Source organism: Sminthopsis crassicaudata, chromosome 2 (genome assembly GCF_048593235.1).
Source record: "Sminthopsis crassicaudata isolate SCR6 chromosome 2, ASM4859323v1, whole genome shotgun sequence".
Lineage (NCBI taxonomy): Eukaryota > Metazoa > Chordata > Mammalia > Dasyuromorphia > Dasyuridae > Sminthopsis > Sminthopsis crassicaudata.
In genome coordinates, this window is record NC_133618.1 from 331,206,980 (window position 1) to 331,220,386 (window position 13,407).

The following is a 13,407-nucleotide window of genomic DNA, read 5'->3' on the forward strand; positions in this document are numbered from 1 at the left end:
ACTATGTAAAGGGCTTAAACTGAGCAGATGCACTTGGATAACCAAGCACTTAAGGCTAATTACCAATTGGACAATACTCTATTAACATATGCTTGGAGGATGGCCCTGCCCAACTATTCTGTGCTGGCTTGATCTGTGGGTGTAGACAGAAAATTGTGAGAAGGATCAGAGGGTGGAGTAAGACAAGTGGGAGTCACTTTTTGGCTGTGGAGAGAGAGAAAGGTGTGGAGATTTCTATGTCCATTCCCCTGTCTGCTACTCCAAAAGACCAAGAATAAAGATCAAGGACTTTTGCTTATCCGGACTCCGGCTGATTCTAAGGAATCCAGGGTGCTAACTCAGTCTTCACATTTGGCATCCAACATGAGGCTGGAGATGGGCGAGAATATTTTCCTAATATCTGCTCCATTTCAGCTAGAAAAGGTTACTAGGTTAGCCCTTAACAAATTAAGTTGCCTATTTGTCTATTAAAATACTCACCCAAATTCATGGTCACTGAGGACTTCTTCAGTGAAAGTAGGGTCCTTGGTCCACAATATTGGGATGTGCACCTGAGGAACAAATGTTAGAAGCATGTCTCCAAAAGACCATAGAAACACTAAGGAATTATAAATTGCACATGCTCCAGAAAAAATTCAAAGACATGCTCCTTTTCAATATTTAGGATATGAAGTATACCCTAAGGTGCTTACAGTACAAAAACTTTCCTTAAGAACAGAGAAGCTAAACACCTTAAATGACTTCCAGAAATTGATAGGAGATATCTAATGGATGCGTCCAGTGTTAGGCCTGACTACCTATCAATTGAAACCATTATATGACATTTTAAGAGGAGACAGTGCTTTAAACTCACCACGTCAGCTTACAAAAGAAGCTCAAGAAGCTTTGAGAGAAGTTAAACTGGTTTTATCCAATGTGGTTGAAAGAGTCACTCAAAATCACTCAAAAACCATGGACCCAGATTTAACACCACATACTAAGATAAGATCAAAGTGGGTCCATGATTTAGGCATAAAGAATGAGATCATAAATAAATTAGAGGAACATAGGATAGTTTACCTCTCAGACTTGTAGAGGAGGAAGGAATTTGTGACCAAAGGAGAACCAGAGATCATTATCGATCACAAAATAGAAAATTTTGATTACATCAAATTAAAAAGCTTCTGTACAAACAAAACTAATGCAAACAAGATTAGAAGGGAAGTAACAAATTGGGAAAACATTTTTACAGTTAAAGGTTCTGATAAAGGCCTCATCTCCAAAATATACAGAGAATTGACTCTATTTTATAAGAAATCAAGCCATTCTCCAATTGATAAATGGTCAAAGGATATGAACAGACAGTTTTCAGATGATGAAATTGAAACTATTTCCACTCATATGAAAGAGTGTTCCAAATCACTATTGATCAGAGAAATGCAAATTAAGACAACTCTGAGATACCACTACACACCTGTCAGAATGGCTAAGATGACAGGAACAAATAATAATGAATGTTGGAGGGAATGTGGGAAAACTGGGACACTGATGCATTGTTGGTGAAGTTGTGAAAGAATCAAACCATTCTGGAGAGCAATCTGGAATTATGCCCAAAAAGTTATCAAACTGTGCATATCCTTTGATCCAGCAGTGCTACTACTGGGCTTATATCCCAAGGTAATACTAAAGAAGGGAAAAGGACCTGTATGTGCCAAAATGTTTGTGGCAGCCCTTTTTGTAGTGGCTAGAAACTGGAAAATGAATGGATGCCCATCAATTGGAGAATAGTTGGGTAAATTATGGTATATGAATGTTATGGAATATTATTGTTCTGTAAGAAATGACAAACAGGAGGAATACAGAGAGGCTTGGAGAGACTTACATCAACTGATGCTGAGTGAAATGAGCAGAACTAGGAGATCATTATACACTTCAACAATGATACTGTTAGGAGGATGTATTCTGATGGAAGTGGATATCTTAAACATAGAGAAGAGCTAAACTAATTCCAATTGATCAGTGATGACAGATCAATGACAGAATCAGCTACACTGAGAAATGAGTGTAAATTATTAGCATTTTTTTGTTTTTCTCCCCAGATTATTTTTACCTTTCGAATCCAATTCTTCCTTAGCAACAATAATAACAACAAAATTTGGTTCTGCACATATATATTGTACCTAGGCTATACTATAAGATATTTAATATGTAGGGGAATGCCTGCCATCTAGGGGAGGGGGTAGAGGGAAGGAGGGAAAAAATTCAGAACAGAAGGGAGTACAAGCTTGGGATAATGTTGTAAAAAATTACCTATGCATATATAGTCAAAAATGTTATAATTCAAAAATTAATAAAAAAAAATTTTCAAATCAGTCAAAAACCCTTGGAAATATAAGTTTTTGCTACACAAGAGGCACCCACAGCAGCCCTTTATCAAGGAGATAGTGTGATAGAGTGGGTAAACCTCCCAGCACAACCAGAAAAAAGCCTTACTCCTTACCCAGTGCTTGTGGCTAGAATTTTATTAAAGGCCATTAAAAGATCAGTACAATTATCTGGGATAAGACTTGACAAGATATACACCTTTTATACTAATGCACAAATTAATGTGTGCTGTGAAACCATCCTAGAGTGGCAAATTTTATTAGCCACGGCTCCAAATTTTACACATGGGTCCCCATTAAAGATAACCTGGCTATTACATAATTGCCTATGGATTTTTGAAGAAAAGGTTTCTAAGGTTTCTCCTAAAGGACCAAGTATCTTTACAGATGCATCCAAACATAACATTTGTGCTGTATACTCTCATGAGTTAACTATAAAAAGAGTAGTAAGAGCTTCCTTTTCAGTCCACTCAGCAGAATGAATTGTATCATTCTAGCTCTTACTTATCATCCAGGAGATGTAAATATAATATCTAATTCGGCCTATTTAGTATGTGTGGTACAAAGAATTGCCACAGCTCAAATAAAATTTATAGCCTCTAATATATAGCAGTTCTTTAAGGAACTTCAAGAGCAAGTGAGAAAGTATCCAGGTAAGATTTATATCTTGCATGTCCACTATCATAGTGAACTTCCAGGTCCTACTTTTGATGGTAATTCAAAGGCAGATAGCCTTCTAACTATGTTGACTAATACTCCTTTATTTCAAGAAGCCCAAGAATCTCATTTTAAATATCATTAGGCTGTTCAAGCTTTACATTTACAATTTGGAATAACAAGAGGGGAAGCTAGGAGCATAGTAAAAGCCTGTACAGCTTGTATTCCTTTCCATGCTTCTACACTCCCTTCAAGGAAGAACCCTCATGGTTTGAGACCTGATGAAATTTGGCAAATGGATATGACCCATTATAAATCTTTTGGTTGTCTGTCTTTTATCCATGTTGTGGTAGACACCTTTTCAGGATTCACTTTTGCAATACCAGCAGCAAAAGAGACAGCCCAAGTGGTCACTTATACAAGCATTTGCAATTATAGGTGTGCCACAAACAATAAAAATAGATAATTGACCTGAATATACTTCTAAATGTTTTGCACACTTTTGTGCACAGTATAAGATTTTTACGCACCACTGGCATACCTTTTAATCCTCAAGGACAGGCAATAGTAGAGAGGAGAAACAGAGACATTAAGACACTCCTCCAAAAACAAAAGAAAGGGGGAACACAAATAATCCTTGAGAACTTCTAAATTTAGCTCTTTATACCATTAATTTTAAAATTTTCAATAAAGATGCATTGGCTCTAGCAGACTGGTTTTATAACCTACCAAAAAGGCAGTGTCCAGTGCAAGCAGCTCCACTATCTTTAGATAATCACCCAGTGATGTGGAGAGACCCAGAAAGTGGTGAATGGAAGGGACCAGATAGGTTAACTGCTTAGGGGAGAGGGTTTGCTTGTATCTCTATAGGGGAGAAGGAATCAGATGGGTGCCAACGAGCCATACTCGCCTTGTCCATCAGAGAGAGATGGAGCAGACCCTTTAAAAGAAGGAGAAGACCCATGAAACATCAGGTGGTTCTGTCGCTGACTGTGCCTACCACTGAAAGCATGGCAGTTATGGCATTTGACTCATGGACATCAAAAATTGTGGGACTTCAAAACCCTCAGGCATCATTGGATTCTCTGAGACATGAAAAGACTGTTGTATGACTTGAAAACCCTCAGGAATCATTGGATTTTCTGAGAAATAATAAGACTGTTGCAGGACTTCAAAAACTTGTGGGGATCATTGGATTCCCTGAAATGTGAAGCAATGGACAATAGATTCGTTTTGGACTATCTCTTGGCTGCTGAAGAAGACGTATGTGTGACTGATGTTTACATAGCCTCCTTCTAGGACTTCTGGAAATCTTTTACAACACCATGTTGATTTATATTGTTTGTTATATCACTACTAGCATGTACAATTCATGTTTGTTACACCATATTGAGCCTGCATTGGCTATGGGGAGAGTCATCACAAATAGCCTGTGCATTATTGCTATGTGCTTGTGTAATACCTTTCATGCTGATTGGTTTGTGTGTACCTGTTTCTAATAAGACCCTTCAGTTCAGAAACCCACTAGCAATCCTCACTTCCCTTTGGTGCTTTTCATCTCCCTTCCTGAGAACTCAGGGAAGGTGTGATCATCTCCTTTTTAGTGCTTTCACCTCCCTTCCTGAGAAGTCGGGGGAGGGGGATGTGATCACCTCCTTTTTGGGGTTCTCACCTCCCTGAGAAGTCATGGATGGCATGACCACTTGTGTTCTGAAACCAAAGATAGTGGGAGATGTAAAGGGCTGAAACTGAGCAGATGCACTTGGATAACTGAGCACTTAAGGCTAATTACCAATTGGACAATATTAACATATGCTTGGAGAATGGCCCTGCCCAACTATTCTGTGCTGGCTCAATCTGTGGGTGTAGACAGAGAATTGTGAGAGGGATCAGAAGGTAGAGTAAGACAAGTGGGAGTCACTTTTTGGCTGTGGAGAGAGAGAAAGGTATGGCGATTCCTATGTCCATTCCCCTGACTGCTACTCCAAAAGACAAAGAATAAAGATCAAGGACTTTTGTTTATCCTGACTCTGGCTGATTCTAAGGTATCCAGGGTGCTAACTCAGTCTTCACAATACATCTTTGTAGAATTGGGCAAGTCACTTACCCTCTGCCTTGATTTCCCCAAATATATAATGGGTGGTTGTGTGGATCAAATGATATATTTTTAAGTGCCTGTCACATAGTAGTTTTTTTTAATATTTGTTCCCTTCTTTCCCTTCCTAATGAAGTTTTCTCTTTTGAATATGCAATTAGTTATCCTAACTAAAATAACTTTATGATAAGCATAATCAAATTTTTTCCAAAGATTAGTAAAGATACCTCAACATGAAAACTCCTTCCACATGTTCCCAGAATTACATTTCCATTTGGGTCCTTCATAAAGACCTCAGTTCACTGTTTTCACATCTCTCTGGAAGTTCAAATCTTTTCTTTGATTCTTTATATTGGACCATTATCTCCCTTGGAGAATTTAGGCAAAAAATAGGCAACTTATAGTACTGGTATAAAGGAATGCCCTTGAACAAGTAGGTAGTTCTCTACCACTCTTTACCATTTATATTTCTTTTCTCTTCATTTTTTTCTCTCTCTCTCTTCCTCACTCTTCCTTCTCTCTTCATATCTCTCGCCCAGCTTTCTTTTTTTTTTTTTTCAAGGTTAAATGGTTTACTATTTTAAAATAATATTTTATTATTTTTCTGTGTTAAAACAATTTTTTCCATCTCTTAACTTTCCTTGTTCCCTGGCTATTTTATTTCTGACTTTTTTTCTTCTCACATGCCAATAGCCTCCTTGAGCATTATTATTTAGGCACTCAGGACCAGAGAAGTCTTAATCTTTACATCTACCTGCCTGGAAGCAGAAGTCTGGACTAATGAGATGATTTAAGAGATTCAGACACAGAAGGGAAAATTAGAGATTATCTAATCCAACTGGTTAATTTTGCAGATTAATAAATGAGGGTGGGGCAGCTAGGTGGTAAAGTGGATAGAGCACCAGTCTTGAATTCAGGAGGACCGGAGTTCAAATCTGGTCTGAGACACTTAACACTTCCTAGCTGTGAGACCCTGGGCAAGTCACTTAACCCCAGCCTCAGAAAAAGAAAAAAAATAAATGAGGGTGCAGGGAGTTTTAATGGCTTGCCCAACATTATACAGGACCTAAATGTCACAACCAGCTAGGATCTGAATTCAGGATTTCAGATACTGAAATCACTGTTCTAGCCATAACAAAACTCTTAAGATTTCTTCCAGCTCTCTGATTTGATTCTCTTCTTCTGTAAAAGAACTAAATCTCCTCCCACCTCCCTCTCTCTCTCTCTCTCTCTCTCTCTCTCTCTCTCTCTCTCTCCTCTCTCTCTCTCTCTCTCTCTCTCCCTCCCTCCCTCCCTCCCTCTCTCTCTCTCTCTCTCTCTCTCTCTCTCTCTCTCTCTCTCTCTCTCTCTCTCTCTCTGCCCCCCTCTCTCTCTATCTCTCTCTCTCTCTCCCCCCCCCTCTCTCTTTCCTCTTTCTCTCTCTCTCTTTCTCTCTCTCTCTCTCTCTCTCTCTCTCTCTCTCTCTCTCTCTCTCTCTCTCTCTCCCTCTCTCTCTCTCTCTCTCTCTCTCTTTCTCTCTCTCTCTTTCTCTCTTTCTCTCTCTCTCTCTCTCTCTGTCTGTCTCTCTCTCTCTCTCTCTCTCTCTCTCTCTCTCTCTCTCTCTCTCTCTTTATATCTGTGTGTCTCTCTGTCTCTCCCTCCCTCTCTCCCTTTCTCTGTTTGTCTGCCTGTTTCTCTGTCTGTCTGTCTATCTCTCCTCTTCCTTAATTAAATCTTCTGGAATCAGTGAATGTTCCTATTGTACTCCACTTAAGACACTTTCATGAGAAACTATAAAATGTATCTAATCTCAAGGAAATGTTAATGGGCTCAGAAGGCTGAATATGACACTTATTCCCTTTCTTTAAGGGGTTCTTCTTCCCTGGATCATGTGTAAAGCCAGAGTGTGATAAAGCCAGCTTTTATCAGTTCTTGAGCTGATTGTTAAATTTTCAGTATAAGCAGTTACAAATCATAAAAATTAGAATTTGATTATTTTGTTGTCTAAACTTAAGAAAGTGATGGAAAAAATGCTAATAATGCAGATTAAATTTAAAGTATGCCATGCATTGGTTTTTCCACAGAGTCAGTTGTTAAATATTTACCAGTAAATCACTGAATATAACCCAGACAAGGGAAGTATTAGAAGAATCTGGCTTCTAATGAAAACAAGGTTGGGATCTCTTTTCTCTCATTCATTGTCTCATAAACCCTGGTCCTGGAACCCTAGAGATGCATTATTTAAAACTTAAGTTTTGGCTTATGTCTATGTCTTGGCAAAAGTTGGGGATAGAAAAAGTATCCATTCATGTCTGGGATAGTTATTTCTTTATTTCCCACAAAAAAAAATTGCTAAAAGACACAGACTTACAGCACAAGAATTGACAGGTGGTTAAAACAGTATTAAATAATAATTTTTAATTATCTTTTGTCATTGAGTCTTTTAGTCATGTTCCACTCTTGGTGACCACATTTGGTGTTTTCTTGGCAAAATTGAGGCAAAAAAGATTAAGAAACTTACCCAGGTCACAGAACAAGTAAGGGTTTCCAACACTTGATCTGCTGCATCACCTTCACTCTAGTAAGTACCTTTTATAGCAGCTGCTTAGTGGATAGAATGCTGCACCTGGAATCAAGAAGAGGAGTTCAAATTCAGCCTCAAAAACTGATCCTGGACAAATCACTTAACTTCAGTTTGCCTTAAACCAATGGAAAATGAAATAGCAAACCAATTCAGTATTTTTACCAAGAAAATACTATGATCAGTATGATCAGTGAGATATGAGTGAATGACTTGATAACAATAATTCAATCTTCTGAGAAGCTGATACTTAGATCAGTATACAAAGTACGGTTTTATATTTAGTTTAAATTAACATCCCATCATCTGGCTCTTTCTTTCTGTGAATACATCCTGGACTAAAGGCTTGATCAAAGGCCAAACTCTTCTCTGTCTCCCTACCCTCTGCAATCCTATATATGCAAAAAATAAAAATGAAACATTGGAATCTTGATAATGATACACAGAGAGATCTCTGATCTCATTGTATTGAGAGTTCCCACCAACCAAACCCATCTTATAACAATTCTTGTCCATGTCTTCCCCAAATTCTGCCACAAAGGGATCACTCAACAAGCTGTGGATTTTCCTTGCTTCAACTCTTGCCATGTGACTAGCCCGCCTTCTCTTTTTGCCACATAATTTTAAAATTATATCATCACTCTTGTTCTTTTTCAGAATTTCTATTGCTTCTCCTTTGAAGCTTGCTCATGCCTTTCATGCTTCGTTCTCCTGTCCTCTGTGTGATGTTTATCTTTAGTTGTGTAGTGACATTGCTATCCTCTGAAGAGAGAGGTAGGGAAAGGAACTAGAGTAACCCATAGCAACTTTGAAATTATAACAACCCATGAGCAAATTTTTATGTGCAATATAATTTTAGGTATAATGGTTTATGTTTTATAAATTATATATAATTTATAGATAATGTTATTTTCTGATCTAATTAATTGATTTTATATCTATAAAGGATACTAAATAAATTAATTCTACATACATTTCAAGTGAGCCAAAATTTTCATTAATAAACAGGAAAATTTTGCTTCAAAATTTCCAAAATCTAAAAGATAAAAAATCATTTATCTAAAACTATCAGCATTATTTATAATGAGAATAGACTAGAGACCATCCCAGTAAAGTCAAGTGTAAAACAAGAATGCCCATTGTCACCAAATGTTGTATTGGAAATCCTCACAGTAGCAGAAAGAGGTGAAAAAGAAATTGAAGGAATCAGAATAGGGTGATAAAACTATCTTTTTGTAGGCATTATGATGATATTCTTGGAAAGTCCCAGAAATTCAACTAAAAATGTTAGTTGAAACAAGTCATAATTTCAGGAAACTAACAGGATATAAAGTAAATCCACATAAATCATCAGCATTTTTATATATCACAACAAAACTCTGCAAAAAGAGACAACAAAAAACATCCCATTTAAAATAATTCTATGTAATATATTAGTGCACCTGCCTAAACAAATCCAGGGACTATATAAACAAAATTATTTTTTAAAAAAGCACCTTTTTTACAAATAAAATCAGATTAAAATAATTGGAGATATGTGAATTGCTTATGGGTAGGCAGAGCCAATATAATAAAAAATGATAAACTAATTTATATCTTCAACACCATCCTAATTAGATTACACAAAATTATACTGAATTCAAAAAAATAGTAATAAAATTAATTTAGAAAAACAAAAAATAACAATATCAAAGGAAGTAATGAAAAAAGCACAAAGGAAGGAAGTTTCACAGTATAGATTTTAAATTTTATTATAAGGCAGCAATTATCAAAACTATCTGGTACTAGCTAAGAAATAGAAAGGCAGATCAATGGAATAGAGTAGGCATATCATTTATAGCAGTAAATATACATAATAATCTTATATTTGACAAGTGTCAAGACTTAAGAATTTGGAATAAGAATTCATTGTTTAGTAAAAATTGTTGGAAAACCTGGAAAACAATATAGCAGAAACTAGGCATGGACTAATATCTCACACTATTTAGAAAGATAAGATCAAAATGGATATATGTTCTAGATCATAAAGAAAGATTTTATGAGAAAATTAGAAGAACATAGTATAGATTATTTATCAGATTTATGGATGTGAACAATTTATGAATAAACAAGAAATAGAGAACAAAATTAGGTATAAAATGGATAGTTTCGAGTACATTGAAAAGTTTTTATAGAAATAAAATAAATATAGCCATGATTAGAAAGAAAGTAGAAAATTAGAGGAAAAAATATAGAAAGTTTATCAGATAAAGGTCTCATAACTAAAATATATAAAATTTTTATCAAATCCATATAGCTATTCCTATTTATATCTAATGATAGCCATCTTTATGGTGGGAGGAAAGGAAAAAAGAAAAAATAGGAATATCAAGTGTGCATATTAAATTTGCAGTTTTATGTACAATCATCTTTTTATTGTATTGTAGTATAGAAATGCTTGCTGTAATCCATAAATTAAAAATAAAATTCAAATAAAACACTTTATATCTATAATTAATGCAGAAAATTTAGTTGGCTGAGTTATCTGGGAGGAATACAAAGAATTCATATTCACTTTCTAGTTTCAGAACTGACTTCATTCTAACTTGGGACAAATCACTTACTCTCCAATTTCAATCATTGTAATATACAGGAAGAACAATAATATGGAAAAATGTAATAATATTAAACGGATGAAAATCAGGAAAAATTTCTGACAAAAAGTTAAAGAAATTTTGTCATAGTATTTTGAAAAAAGAAAGCACTCAACAAAAACATCTCAGTTAGGAATGGAATCTGAGAATTTGAAGAGCCTCAGAATACAGACAATGCCTTAATCCCTCCTATCATATCTCAGACAAGTGGCCATTCAACCTCTGAAAAAATATTTCTAGTGATATGGAATTTATTACTTCATGAAATTACCTAAATAATTAAATAGCTCTTTTTAGTTAATATTGAGCAAAGATCTTTCCTATAATTTTTACCAATTGATAGTGGTTCTGAACTTTGGAGTTAGGAAAAAAAAAATAATTCTGATCTCTTTTCCACATCATAGCCTTCTCAGCATTTCAAGTCAGAATTTATATTCCTTTTCAAGCCTTCTCATCTCTAGGATTAATATTCTTTCAATTGTTTTTGTCAAAAAATCAAAGATTTAAAGTGAGAAGAAAACTTAAAGATCATCTAATCTTTTAAGATGAATTTCAGAAGGGTCAAATGATATGTTTAAAATAATAAGATCCAAGATATTCTGTCTCTAAAGTCAATGCTTTTAACACTATATACTCTATTACAATAAGGAATGAAAATATTATTTGTGTTCTCTAGTATTCAACATCATGTGAATTCCTCCACTGTTATCAAGAAAATTAAGGGCAAAAGCTATGGATAGGAACTTTCTTGTTGAAGGAAGGAAGGCAATGAGGCAGACTAAATTTACATCAGGATCTACATGCATGTGCTTACAGACCAACTAAATGCCACAAGTTGTGTCATCTGTTGATCTCTACATTTAGCATTCACTTCTCTCCTGGATTGTAATCCCACATCATTAACTACCTAATTAACATTTCCAACTGGATGTTCAGTAAGTATGCTGTTCAATCATTTTTCTGTCATGTCTGACCCCAGTTGGAGTTTCCTGGCAAAGTTAATGGTTTGCATTTCCTTCTCTAGCTCATTTTACAGATGAGGAAATTGAGGCAAACAGGATTGAATGATTTGTCCAGCGTGTCACAGAATTAATAAATATCTGAGGATAGATTTGAACTGGTGAAGATCAATGTTCCTGACTCTAGGTCCAGTACTCTCTCCACTGTGCCACTTGATTGACCCTTCCAATATGCGTTGTCAAATGTCTTATTTCCAAAGGAGAATTCATTATTTTTGGCCAAAAACCATTCCTTCTTCTTAATTTCTTTATTGTTGTTAGAATACTACCATCTCTTTAGAAGCTTAGATTTGTAACCTCTAAGTCATTCTCGATTCTCCCTTCTGTCTCATACCCTTCACATCTAATCAGTTGTCAAGTCTCTTCTTCACTCCTCTCTTATTATCATCAAGGATAACACCATCCTCTCAATCACTTAGATTCATATCACTCAAAATTATTGATCTTATAACTCTGAGATTTACCCCCACATCTCCTTTATGGTAGTTTTATTGCCCTTTCCTTGAGCACCAATCACTTATGCCAGGCATAATTATCATTATCTTTGTCACAAAGTTGTGTTGTCAGGTCCCACTAGTTTGCATGTACTGGTGAGAGTGCAAGAGTCGGGGGTGAAGACAGGGTTATATTTCCTTAGAGGATGTGATCTTGTGTTAATCTAAAAGATGACCAGAAATATCTGATGAGCACGAACACATAAATTCTTGTCTGAGACACCAAAATCTGAAAGCTTTCCTTTGTGTTGTTTGGTGACCTGTCACTTGTATCCCACTCATCTACATATTAATCTCTAGTATTAGTTCTGATTTAATTTGTCCTCCCTTGCCCTTGGAATTTTTTCCTTCTTAGTTTCTTTCTTGGATTTTTTTTCCCCCTTTATCCTGTCTTAGGAACCGAAGACAACCTCTCTTAGAATCTGGAATGCAGAAAATCTTTCCAGAAGCCCTTTCACTTCTTTGAGAAAGGAGAATTTTTTTCATTTAATGTACAATTACATGCTGTATAAGATAACAGAATCTCAGACTCAGAAGAACTTCAGAGGTCTTATGGTTCAACTACATGAACAGGAAATACCACTACAATATCTGTATGGAAGGAACATCTGCTTGAAGTTCTTTGAAGGGATACTTATTATGTTCTGAACCAGTTCATTCTGCTTTTGAACTCATCTAATTGTTAGGCAAGTGTTTCTTCTATTGGGGGCAGCTAGGTGGCTCAGTGGATAGAGCACCAGCCCTTAAGTCAGGAGGACCTAAAGTTCAAATCTGGTCTCAAACACTTAACATTTCCTAGCTGTGTGACCCTGGGCAAGTCACTTAATCCCAAGTGCCTCAGCAAAAAAAAAAAAAGTGTTTCTTCTATTAATCTTAAATCTGTTTTGGATAATTCTGACTTCTAGGGCCAAGCATAATCCTGTTGAAACTGACTTTTTTTTTTACCTTTTTTTTTTCCCCTAACAACCAGTTCTTTCTAACAGATAGAAGCAGGTAAGTGGCCTATGGTCACATGCTTAAATGAAATAATGTTTGAAAAAATGCTTCTCATCATGTCTAGCACATAGTAGACATCTGATTCACTGTTGGTAGTGTTGTGAACTGATCCAACTCTTCTGGAAAGCAATTTGAAAATATGGCCATAGGATTATAAAATTATGCATACCTTTTGACCCCAGATCTGTATCCTGAAGAGATTTTTTTTAAAGTAAAATAACTCAATATGAACAAAATTATTTATAATAGCTCTATTTTTTTGGTGGTGAAGAATTAGAAATTGAGAGAAGTCTGAGCAAGTTGTGGTATATATATTGTGCTATTAGAAATGATAAGCAGATCATTTCAGAAAAACATAGGAAGACATTTATAAACTGATACAAAATGAATTGAAACCAGGAAAACATTGTACATAGTTACCAGCAATATTGTAATAATATTCAACTGTGAAAAATCTCTTCTTAGAAATATAATAATTTGAGATAATTCCAAAGAACTTATAATGAAAAATGCTAAACACATCTACAAAAAGAACTGATGGAGTCTAACTGCAAATAAAAACATAGTTTTTAAAACTTTATTTTATTTTT

At 35.5% G+C, this 13,407-nt stretch overlaps 1 long non-coding RNA gene across 2 annotated transcripts in view; it reads right to left on the reverse strand.

Moving 5' to 3' along the window:
• Nucleotides 1-479: 479 nt before the first annotated feature.
• The window catches only part of LOC141556372 (uncharacterized), a 35,646-nt gene continuing 22,718 nt past the window's right edge, over nucleotides 480-13,407 (reverse strand). For both annotated transcript variants that reach the window (XR_012486510.1, XR_012486509.1), the window contains 2 exons: nucleotides 7,616-7,720; nucleotides 480-551 (listed from right to left, as the gene is read on the reverse strand). This is a non-coding gene — a long non-coding RNA (uncharacterized LOC141556372). The remainder of the gene's footprint in view (nucleotides 552-7,615; nucleotides 7,721-13,407) is intronic.